At 34.1% G+C, this 12,815-nt stretch overlaps 1 protein-coding gene across 4 annotated transcripts in view; it reads left to right on the plus strand.

Annotated features, from left to right (window-relative positions):
- The window catches only part of ARHGAP15 (Rho GTPase activating protein 15), an 892,738-nt gene that overhangs the window by 36,162 nt on the left and 843,761 nt on the right, over nucleotides 1–12,815 (plus strand). The window contains exon 1 of one of the 4 annotated variants that reach the window (XM_016433616.2): nucleotides 2,629–2,757. The exons of the other annotated variants lie outside the window; for them this stretch is intronic. The gene's annotated coding sequence lies outside the window, so the exon portion shown is untranslated. Of the gene's footprint in view, nucleotides 1–2,628; nucleotides 2,758–12,815 lie in introns of those variants that run through there. 4 annotated transcript variants of the gene reach the window in all.

The raw sequence follows: 12,815 nt of genomic DNA on the forward strand, positions 1-12,815 counted from the left end.
TTTAGATCAAATGTTATTAATGTCTTGTTTTTAAATAAGTCATTCTTGTCAACCCTCTCTTATAATAAAGAAATATAGCTAAGCCAAACCAATGAACACAGTGAAAAAAAATCTTATAGTGCATAAAACATTTTAGTCAGAATTTTCTTATTTCTTCTCCACAGCCAATATCGATCATTGCAATTACATGGCATTTGTGTTCCTTTTACCATTCTTTTTGCTTACATTATTGGAATAATTGCATATATTGTTTTCAGGGTTCTGTTTATTGCATTGTATATCAGTTCATATCATACTTCTAATGTTTCAGCCATTTCCTCATATTTATCATTTCTTATGGTGCAATAAGATTCTTTTACACTAATCCACCACAATGATTGGTACATTCTTTGCTTCCGGTTCTCTTTAACCACAATGATATTTTGGGATCTATTGAGTCTTTGAGCCTTTTTTATTTTTTTTTACCTTTTCCTTAACAAAGAGCACAAAGAATATAGTGACTTTTTCAATTTTAGCAAAACAGAAAATTATTTTTTGAGTTGGTTGAATCAATTTGTATTGCTACAAATAGTGGACCTTTCTTCCTGTTAGCCTTTCAGCACTGACTATTTCCATCATTTATCATTTTTGATAATTGCTTAGGAGAGAGATAAAACCTCAAAAGTACTTTAATTTACATCTTTTATGAGATTTAGAGAAATCTTTCATGTTGCTTGTTTTCAGTTCTGAAAGATATTCACATCCTTAGGCCCTTACATTAAATGGGGGGAATGGTTCTTACTGAAGACTAAATCACCTCCTCTCATTGAATTATTTAATATCTTTATTTCTTTGTATATTTTTGTAGATACATATCAATTTTCTTGAACTCTCCATTTTGTTGGTACATAATTGTATAGCCATTTCTGATGCTTTTTATGATTTTCCCCTTTTTATGAATTCACTTTGCTCTGTTTTCATTTTTGATGATTTTATTTTCATCTTCCTTTTCCTTAATTAATTAATGGTTAATTAGTATTATTAGTCATTGTTAATCAAAAATTCTAGTCTTTTTAATTTTGTTTTTCTATTTTACTTTTGATTGTTACTATTTCTTCTGTTGTACTTGTATTTAGTCACTCATTTTTTCTCTGCTTTTAAATTAAATGGTGAGTTCATTAATCATTTCTCTTTTAAATTTTGTCATTAGTTTGTACCTTTTCCATATTTTGTCTTTCCTACTATTTTTATAGTATTTATAATATTGCAAGGTGGGCAATAGTAGGTAGACAAATGTCTTTAGATCCAGGAAGACCTGAATTCAATATTCTCTTCCGACAAGACTTGATTGTATAACTATGGATAAAATACTTAACCTATCAATATTAGGCAACCCTCTAGTACTTTAAACTTCAAAAAAGGAGTTAACTTGCATTGTTAGGGAGACATTCTTCATCTGGCTTTTCCTTAAACCAATGATATTATAGGCCTAGTTCTTTCTAGGTCCTATGATCTGAAAAGGTTACATTTTTATTCTTTTTAATATTCATTTGTTTTGCATAGGAATATTATCAATTCTTCTAAAACTATTATGTGATATTGAAGAATATGATTCTTTTAAAATATCTTGAATATTATAGGCAATTAATTCTTTCAAAAAATTGTTTCAACTCATTATGTTTTCCTCATTTGTGTTTCTATTGGATTTGTTAAACTCATTCATATAACTTACTTTATTAAGTTACTTGCTATATAAATTCTTGCAAATATATTAAATATTGATATTTTTCATTATCTATAGTGTCTTTAAGCATAAGGTATGTTCCTTATTTGTTTTTCTTTGCATTTATCAACTTTAATTATCACTTTGTCTGAGATAAACATTGTAACTCACTTACTTAAACTCTGTAAATCACAACATAATTTAAAAATTATTTTTCATCTGTAAATGTGAATATTTTAAATATATTTGTCATGTATAATTTGTTGGGGGGTTTTATCCATTATCTTTCCTTTCAATAGGAAAGTGAATGCATTTACATTTAGGATTAGAATTATTTTCTTGTTTTGTAGAGTTCTAGTATGTTCCTCTTCTAATCATCTTTAAAAGATATTAATTCCCATTATTTTTTTAAGATGAACTTATGATGATTACTGTTCTAATTTTTCATTCTCTTTTCCAGAGTTTCTATTTTTATTGAAAGTGTCTTTTTTTTTGTCCTAAAGTTTCTATTCTCCTGTTGGAATTATTGCTATATTCCTTAAACACTAATATCTGTATCTCTTATTTTTGCCCTTCTTTCACTGTATTCCTCTTCTAGTTATTTAGACACTTTTGAAATTGTTTCATTGTCATTTCAGGTGGTCTGGTAGAATTTGTTACAACACCTTCAACTTCTTTAGGGAATGACATGGGTTCCTTTGTTGTAAAGTTCTAGATCATTGGAGATGGATTGTGCTCAGCCTCCCTCTGTCTTTATCAATTACTCTCCATGGTTTTTGCTACAAAATATGCTTTTTTTTGCCACCAATGTTTTCTTTCCTGTGAGTCCTATGATCTTGTATCTCTTTTTCCCTCCCTTGATGCCTTCCATCTGTTATCCCGTAGGCTGAGGTATGTGACCCTCAATTGGGTAATGTTGGCTAGTTGAAAGGCAGCTAAAAGAAGATTATGAGAATCTGTTATAGTGGAGACTACTCTCTTTTCCTATTTCAACTTTTCTGGGCTCCATCTTTCCCTCTAAGATTGACTTGAGCATAAATCATTATGCCAGTGAGGTAAGTTTGTAGAAAAACGAGATGGGAGAGAAATGGAAAAGGCCTTAAGCATTACATTTTCTTCTTTTCTCTAGCTTTTTCTTACTTCTGTTAGTTGACTATATAGTCCTGAGACAAAACAAATAATTGTAGCAAGTGATGCAAATTTGGATCCCCTTTCTTCCTCTTAATTTTTTTTCTCCAGAATGTCATCCACAACCACTCTCTTTCTTGAATTTTGAAGTTAGTTTGATTACTGACTTTCAATCTTCTCTTAGAGAGGAATCTCCTCTTGGATGCTACTATGGGGTTAATTTACAGTAAATGCCTAAAATTCTAACAGATTTGAAATTCAGGATCCTATCATGGAATAACCTGGTTAAAGATACTGAAATAGGGAGCAAGGGATAGGTAGCAGGCACCAGAGCCAATTTTAGGTTGTGGAAATTGCTTTGAGTTATTTTTTCTCTAAAAATAGCATTTCTACTGGATTATTTCTATTCTCCCCTTGCTATATTATAGTTATTTTGCTACATTTTGGAGGTCTTTACTTCTTTTTTTTTTAATTTGAGGAGGGAAATGATGTGTGAAAGAAGTTGTACTCTACGTTACTTCTTACTCTACCACCTCCTCAGGATTTTCTGCAAGTGTTTTTCAAGCCACTAAAATTTAATTTTTATTTCCAGCTTAGTATTACAGAGAAAGAAGCATGCATATCTTACAGAAAAGACAGTCACTATCAGAAACCTCCACTTTCATATACTCCTTATCCCTTACCCTCTTATTTAGACAATAGAAAGATATACTTACCATCCTCTCCAATTCTAGCTACATATGTATATACTTCATGAACTTACCTTTTTCTAAGCCGACAGAAGCAAATTGAGAATCAGTCAATCAATCAATGCATGCATGCTAAAGGTAAAAAGATAATTCCTTACTAAAATCTAAAGGATATCTTCCTGCTATGGTAGATATTCAGAAAAATAAAAATAAAGTCTCATTTCTACCTTAAAGAAGCTTACAGAATAAGTTTTTCTAAGCCTATTTCATTATTTGTCATAATTTTTTTCTCACTTTTTTCAACTACCTATTTCCTTTGTAGCATAGAAGGATAGAAAATGTCTGAGGCCTTATCTGAATCACCTCGTAGAGCCAGACCATGTGAAAAATGAATCCTAGGGGGTACATTATAGAAGTACTATAGAAATTTTGAAGGTGTCTGGACTAACCTAGGCACAAAGGGGGGAAAAGTATTACAGAGTTAGAAAGAAAAGGATACCTAACACTGTAGGCTTTCTGATCAAAACCTAATTAATGCCAGCAATGAATATCCCCATCCCCTACCGAAACAAACTTTACCCTTGTGGAGATTTCAGAGGACAGAAAAAATTTGACTTTCAGGCATTCTCTCCCATATCCAGTCTGACCATCTATCTGCTTCTCATATTTCCTCAGTCCTGGTATTCATAGAAGGTAGGGTATACACTTGCTGATTCTGCAGAGCCTCCCTGTAACACATAACACCATTCTCTAATTCCATTTAAGCTCCTGCCTCTGTTACCTATAGTCATATTTTTTCTCCCTACTCCTGATAACTCTCACACATGCACAGACTCATTCCTCCTACTTCAGGCACTCTTCTGTCTCTTTCTTCTTAGGAGCACATTCTGACCCTTTTCCCTGCATCCCAGTATACATTCTCCTATTAGCCGGCTACTCGTCCAGGGGCTGACGCCAGGATGGAGAGTATGCCCTGACAGTTCTTAAACAGGCTTAAGGAAGAGTATGCTTTAGCAAGCTAAAACATCTGGTAGAGATCCACCTCTGTCTTAGGCATTATTTGTTTTGACCAAACCTTGGGCCCTAAGGTGATGATTAGGCTGCATGCTATTAATGAACTGAAGCACATGCACAGCCCTTAGTCATGGAGACCTGGAGGGGGCAGAGACTAAAGGCCTTTTTGGAGGATCTTATATAAGCTGGCATCCCAAAAGGAGGGTAGCTTTTCAGCTTTAACAAATTATTCCTATGCAGCAGCCTATTATTGTTATTGAAATGTATAATCATAGACTAAGACATCTCCCTAGATAGCTGTACCTGGATATCCTTCCTGAGCATTTGGACTTAGTAAACATGTTAGTTAAAAAATTTACCTGTCTAATTGAATTGGTCTTTCTTGGTTGTAAACACATATCTGAGGACAGCATGCATCTGTCCTTGGATAATCTCCTTTGCTGATTTCCTTAGCAGCATTTTTTCCCCAGATTACATGTCAGTACAATTTTCAATAATTATTTTCTGACATTTTGCAAACCAGGTTCTCCTCCCTTCTTGCCCCTTCCCCAAAACAGCACGTAATCTGATATAGGTTGAATGTGTATTTTTATTCTACAATAAATATTTCTTTTTTATCACGTTGTGAAAGAGTACATATCACCTATATTAGAGAAAATTCATGGAAGAAATAGATTAAATAATATTATGCTTCAGTCTGCATTCAAACTCTATTAGTTCTCTAGCAATGGATAGCCTTTCTCTTCATGAGTCCTTTGCAGTTTTTCTGGATTGTTGTATTGCTGATAATAGTTTAGTATTCATATTTGACTTTTTTATCACAATATTTTATTATTTTATTATCTATTATTTATTTTATATTCTTTTATATTATATATATATTCATCAGCAATATAATATTATTTATTATTATGATAAATCTAATATTATTTGTCATTGATTTTATTATCCCAATACAATGTTGATATGAACTGTGTAAATGTCCTCTTGGTTCCGCTCACTTAATTTTGTATCACTTCATGTAATGCTTTCCGTTTCCTTAGCATCTTACAGTGTCTTACAAAAGTCTAATCTACTCTACCATGAAGTACTATTCAGGGAAGACTTTTTACTTTAGAGAGATAAGCAAGGTGAAGATTACTAGATTGTCAGTTCCTTGAAGGCAGGCCCTATATTTTATTTGAACTTTTATTTCATAGAAATTAATAAGATTCTGCCATATTGTCTTCAAACAATAAGCCTTTAAATATTTTTAAAATTAAATTTATTATTTATTATTAAATCAGCATCAAAAAGTAAAGAATAATAAAGAAGATGATAAAGTTGTAGAGGAATTTTACATATAAAATGGCTTTAATTTAGTTTGCATATTTTAATATCAGTTCACTGAGATGAAGGTAGTAAGTACATGAAAAACAAAAATGAATAAAATGAAGTGTATATATATATATGTATATATATATATTAATTAGAGACAGATGAGTCCAGCAGCCATGCCTTATTTAAAGTTTAAATCTCTCAATATTTAGTACAATGCTTTACACATAGTTATTTCTTAATAAACATGTAGTATACTAGGGAGAGAAATTATTACAGAGTGGAATGTTTTGGGGAAAGGCTTCACATAAATTGTAGAATTTGGCCTTAAAAGCTTACCAAACATTGTATAGAGATGGGGTTCTTGGGTCCAGAAACCCCAAAGGGTCTCTGTCTAGATTTTCAGGGTCTATGAACTTAGATGGGAAAATTATTTCTTTATTTTCACTAACCTCTAACTGAGATTAATGTTTCTTTTATTTCAAGATCCAAAAAAAGTCCACAACACACACACAAGTTTAAGAATCCTTAGTATGGAGACAAAGAAGCTGGGAGCACCTGCTTGGAGGCAGAGGGTATCCCCACAATAGTACAGGACCAGGAATAGGCATGAATTGTTTGAAAAACAAATAATTGGGCAGACAGTTGGCTTAGTGGATAGAGTCAGGCCTAGAAATGGGAGATTCTAGGTTCAAATGTGGCCTCAGACACTTCCCAGCCTTGTGATCCTGAATCAGCATGCTTTTTGAGGGCAGGGATTATCTCATTTTTGTATTTGTATTCCCAGTGCTTCGTTCCATGGTAGAACAAATAGTAAGAGCTAATTGCTTCTCATTCCCTCCTTCCTTCCTTCCTTCCTTCCTTCCTTCCTTCCTTCCTTCCTTCCTTCCTTCCTTCCTTCCTTCCTTCCTTCCTTCCTTCCTTCCTTCCTTCCTTCCTTCCTTCCTTCCTTCCTTCTTTCCTTCCATCCAAAATCCAAGATACTGGGATTCTATAGTACTTTCTACCACCTCACTGAGTGGTTAAGATAAAATGAGAAACTTTATTGATAAATGCTTTGAAAACTACACAGGTCTTGACCAAAGACACATGTAAAACCCAGGGAATTGTGTGTTGGATATGGGAGGGGGTCAGGGAGAGGGAAGGGAAAGAACATGATTTTTGTAATCCTGAAAAAGGCTCTAAATTAATCAATTAAATAAAATTTAAAAAATTAACAGCACTCACAAATTATTGAATTTTGGAAAATTTTATTTTTTTTTCAATCTTCCCTCAACCTCTGTGGTAAGAAATGCATTTCTTATAATGATTTTAGTGTTCTTATGTTTTCTTATGAAGCTTGCTTTGTATCTGTGCAGATCATCAGGTTACTTAGCATACCTTAAATATCCCTAAACTATATTTTTAACTATGAGAAAAACCAAGGCAGATATCTTGCTAAAACATTTTTTTTCCTATAGATCCATTTTCATCATTAAGATAACCCAAAGGTACTAGTTTATATCCTTCTTTTCTCTTCAAATAGATTTTGTTGCTCAGTTGTTTTCAGTCATGTCCAACTCTTTGTGACCTGATTTGGGGGTTTTCTTCGCTAAGATTCTGGAACAGTTTGCCATTTCCTTTTCCAGATCATTTTACAGGTGAAGACACACAGTCTAACAGGGTTAAGTGACTTGCCCAAAGTCATACAGCCAGTAAGTGTCAGAGGGCAGATTTGAATTCAGGAAGATGAGGCTTTCTGACTCCAAGCCCATCACTCTAAACAGTATACCATGTAACTGCCCTAGGCTTCAAATAAATACAGAGCATAAATAGCTATAGAATAATGATAATACATCATCTGTGGCAGTAAAATATGTAATAGGCAAATCAAAATTCTTAGTCTCAGTTTCCTAGATAACTCTCTAAAATTCTATATTGTATTATTACAAATCTACATTGATAGAAGGTTTTTTTTTTTTTTTTTAAAGCTTCCTCGGAGGGGAGAGAAGCTTTCAGGTAGGAAGATAGAGACAGGATAGAAGTTTTAAATACCACGAGGGGGATGATGGAGTCAAATTAGAGATATGAGGTGGCAGGAATGAGTCTTTATTAATTATCAATAAGCCACAGCCAAGCTTTGATCAAAGGACCCTTTCGAAGGCTTTTACCAGTCCAGAGATCCACATTTAATACCACATAGGTCGGAGAGATGAAAGAGAGATAGAGAAGATTTAAAGATGGAGCTTGGCCAGAGGCCAAGCTCCTGCCAAGACAGCCATCAGCTCCTGAAAGAGAGAGAGAGAGAGGTGGAGCTTGCTGGGCTAAATATAATCTTTTATATGCAAATATACACAGTACATAGGGATGATTCTCATTGGTTAATGACAAGGTATAGATGTGGTTTCTCTTAACCAGGTGAGCACAAAGAAATCTGTGTTCCCGACTAACCTGGGGGAAGCTGGGGTCAAGGGTCAGAGGCTTTCCGAGCCATGTGCAATACTGAGCATGCTCAAGACTGAGCATTCTCTCTTCTAAGGCAATCTGTACATACCAACTGTTCCCCTTGCCCATAGCTAGGGGTGGACTGCTACATTTTTAAGTGTGAGTTTCTTGTACTAATAAATAGATTCAGAAGTTTGGACTAAAGGATACATTGCAAAAATTATTTTTAAATCCATTTTGATGCTGTGGCATTTTATGTAGGAATTTGATATTATTGTTTTGATTTTTGTCTTGATTCCCATTGTAATAGTACCACATACCTGCACTAAAGTTCTCCATTAATATCTCATTGTATAGAGGGGCTTTGGCTTCTTAGAGAGAACATGCCAGCAAACAATGAATTCCAAGAGGTCCTCCTATCAAACTATAAAGGTTTTAGGTAATCTGAACACTGGACCAAGGATCTCTTTTTTGATGAACAGCTCATCTCAGTCCATCTAAAAAATTTTAAGAGTAAAATATTTATGTAACAGATATCACCAATTATATCTATTAATAAACAGATAATAGCAATAGTAATTTCTCAAATAATCTGTTATTTCTAAAAGTCATTTGTGAGTTTGATAAAAACTCTATATTTAGCATTTATTAAGTTCTTAGTATATGCTAGGCATTCTTCTAAGTTCTAAGGATACAAACACAAACAAAAAAGACAACAATCCCTGACCTCAGGGAGCTTCCATTCTAATGGAGGAAGAAAATACAAAAAGGGGTTTCTAAAAAGCATGAAAGGACATGACTAGACGACTTAGCAAGTTACATTTTCTCTGGAAAAAAGTAAATCAGATTGGTATGGAGGTGGTTCAGTGAATTGAAAGGAGCTCCTGTGTTTAAAAGTGGTCTCAGACACTGCCTTGCTGTATGACAGTGGGCAAGTCACAACCCCCATTGCCTAGCTGTCACTGTTTTTGTTTTTGTTTTTGTTTTTTGGCCTTGGAAGCAATATACAGTATTGATTTTAAAATGGAAGGTAAGAGTTTAAAAATAAAGCAAAAATCTTAGCTATAAAAGTCTGAGGGACCCAGTGGTAGAATCCAAATTTCTAGCACAATGGAAATGTTTGGAGATTGGACCAGAGTGATGAGACAACTAAAGCTAACTATTACAAAGTTCACTTTTTTTCCCCCCAAGAAAGGCATTGCTAAATTCATCAGATTTTATTCTATCTCATATTTGCTTCCTTAGTTTTCAGCAAACATTTTTGTTCTTGGTCTAATTTATAAAATGCCAACTTCATAGTCAAACTGAAATTACCTTTAAGCAATGCTTCGAAGGGTAAAGAAATGCTGAGCTATGGGGAAACTTGAAATCTTTGTTTCTCTTGATTCATCTCACTGATTTAGGTAGTTTTAGCTTGTAAGTTTGACACATGGACCTGTGGGCTCACTTTCATTTCTGTGGTAAAGGCATATAGGAAAGTAGAAGATCATCATTCTCTACATTTCAAAGTAAAATTTTCACTTCATCCCCCATTCCATCCTGATTTATTTCTTGGACTATCCTTAATAATCAATTAAATCTACTTTATGTCCAGTATTGTGCTAGGGATTTGGGGGTTAAGAATCAGGTAACTGATTAAATAGAATCAAGAATTCCTATGTTCAAGGAGCATACAACAGCCTGGTAGAGTAGAAAATGAACATTGTGGAACCCAAGCTATTCATTTGTGTTTCTACCCAGTATGGCCACAGGGATGGGTCTCAATGGATTTTAGTATCCTTGACAATTTTCCAAGTTAAATATATTGGTGGAAAAGTTGCTTAAAGGTTGCTTGGCATAAGGCAGAATATTGATTTTAAAAATTGGGTTTTTGTTTCAGGAAAAAAATTGGGATAATTAAAGGAGCTTTTTCAAAGGAAACAAAGTTCTTTTTTCATTTGTTTCTTTCTGAGTTCTATTGTCAAATTGCAGTGCCTTCCCAACATATAAAAATAGAAAATTCTTATGGAATAGTACTTTGGATTTTTTATATAATTATGTTATGATCTGAATGATAGATGTTTTTCATCCATTTAGCTTTCCCCATTTTTCCCTATAGATCAAACTCCTTTATGTGGTAATGAAAACATCTAAGAGGTTCCCAAATGTATTGGCTGATGCAACTAGCACAATGTTAGTTGTAAATAGGATCACGTGGATGAAAGCCTTCTATTTATTGGGAATCTCCATTTAATTTAAACACTGTATTGGACTCCCCCTATGATAAGGGTGGTTATCTTTGGCAAATACAACTCTTCCTGTTTTATACTGTAAAGATTAAAATTATGGTTGGACTGAATATAAAAGAGTGTGGTCACTGAAATTAATTACTCAAGTCAGAATGACTTTCATGGTAGTTTATTTACAAAATAGAGTGAAAGTAAGGAAAATGAGAGAGATAATTACTTCAGCCTGGTCTGAACCAGGCAGGGCTTCAGAGGCTGGGGACCCAAAGGTAAATTAAACAAGGATTCTAGCCACGAGGTCTCCTCCAAGATGAGGGGACTCTCTGGAGGCTAGTCCTTCCAGAAAGACCAGTAAAGGGATTTAGCCTTTTCACTCACCCACATGGCAGTCCAAAGGGAAGCAGTCTGAGGTCCCAAGCCAGAGTACTTCCAAGGCCAAGTTCAAAGAGGAAAAGTCTTGTCACAGGAACTTACCACCATATTTAAAAACAATTCTTTGCATCACTTCCTGTGCTTTCCTTCCACTTTTATGTGTACCAATGACAGCTTTAACTTTGCTTCTGTCTGCCCAGAGGGCAGTCTTTTCTGATTTGTCACTTGCTAGCATACATGGGTCATAGACTCCCTCCCGACTCCCACTGAAGAATTAAGTTGGGGTGTATACATTCCTGGTGGCTAAAATCTAATGAATAAATAGGGGAGAGTTAATCCCATCTTCACAATATTTTTATTCACTGACAGAGGTCTTAGAATGAGGTTCATTCTGTTGTTATATCTTTTAAGGAGTCCTCCATGGTTTTGATATATGCATAAGGAATAAGTTGTTGGAGGAAGGCCTTTAAGAGGGCATTTGGTGGATCAAAAGTTTTTTTTTCCCCCCCCAATGGACAGCAAAGATAAAGTATATTATAGGATGTTATACTCTCTATCTTTCAATCATTTATGCAATAGTAAAGTTATAGTCTACTGTAGAAAATATTTATAAAATTCTTTCTCTTCATTGACAGTGCCCTTAATGTACTCATAGATTATTCTCAAAACATTCTATGTAGATGTGAAAATGGATACATAGTTTGGTATTTATTGATTTCTCTTTCTTGTCCTCTTTGGGTATGAAAGTCTGAGATTTTTATATGCCTTTGTTATCTTTGAATATACTGTGAATTGATACCTAAATACTCTTATTATTATGTTACGTTCAGTTCATGTATATTGGGTCTAATCCATTTACTTTTACTGGTGTTCCTATGTAGATTTGGGTCAAAGAATACTTTATGGTTACTAAAAATGAAAAATAAATTTCCAAGAAGGAAAATTCATTGACACATGATGGATTGGTAGAGACTTTAAGTGCTACAAGAACTGTGAAAGCCTCTCATGAATCCAGAAACATTAGTGAATTGGGTTTAAGAAGTCCAACTGCTTAGTTTAACACATTGGTCTATGGGATGCACCTGTTCCTAAAAGTAAGAAAAAAATAAAAATGAAGGGGACAAAGCAACACAACCATTTATGAAGTGGGTACTCTGTTCCTGGCACTAAATACTTCACAGACATTATCTTTTGATCCTCATGATAACCCCAGGAGATAAGTGCTATTATGTAAATATTAGAACTTCATCACAAAAAAGAGGAAGATCAGCAAAAATTCTTAGTTTTTATGATAAACAGATAAAAACTTCAAGATATTCTTTGGAAGCAAACAATATCCCTTATGCTAACAACAGTAAAAGCTAACATTAAATGTATACCATTAAATCTGTTGAATATAACAAAAATAATTATAGATGGGACTTGAGAAATGTCTGTTAGAAGAGTAATATTAAAAGACCATTGGCAACATTCACATGAAATCAACCAGTAACATGGAGCCAAAGAAATATTTTTTTAAATAGCTGCATCATGTCATTTTTTTTAAAAAAAACCCTTACCTTTTGCCTTAGATGGCAGAAGATTGGTAAGGGCTAGGCAATGGGGTTTGAGTGACTTGGTCAGGGTCACACAACTAGGAAGGGTCTGAGGCCAGATTTGAACCTAGGACCTCTTGTCTCTAGGCCTGGCTCTCAATCTACCAAGCGACCCAGATACCCCCAGATCATGTGATTATAAAACTAGAACTTCATAGGTGTGTGATGGCTATTTAGGACCAGGACATCATTACTAAGTATTATAAATGGAGTCGGGATTTATTTCTAGATGAAAACTGAACAAGTCAATATTAGAAACTGAAACATATCAAAGAAGGGTACAACAATGTAGTACTATGAAATGCCTGGCAAGAATAAGATAAGAATTAAGATTAAGATTAAGAATTCA

The sequence above is a fragment of the Monodelphis domestica genome, chromosome 4, assembly GCF_027887165.1.
Source record: "Monodelphis domestica isolate mMonDom1 chromosome 4, mMonDom1.pri, whole genome shotgun sequence".
In the NCBI taxonomy this organism is placed as follows: Eukaryota; Metazoa; Chordata; class Mammalia; order Didelphimorphia; family Didelphidae; genus Monodelphis; species Monodelphis domestica.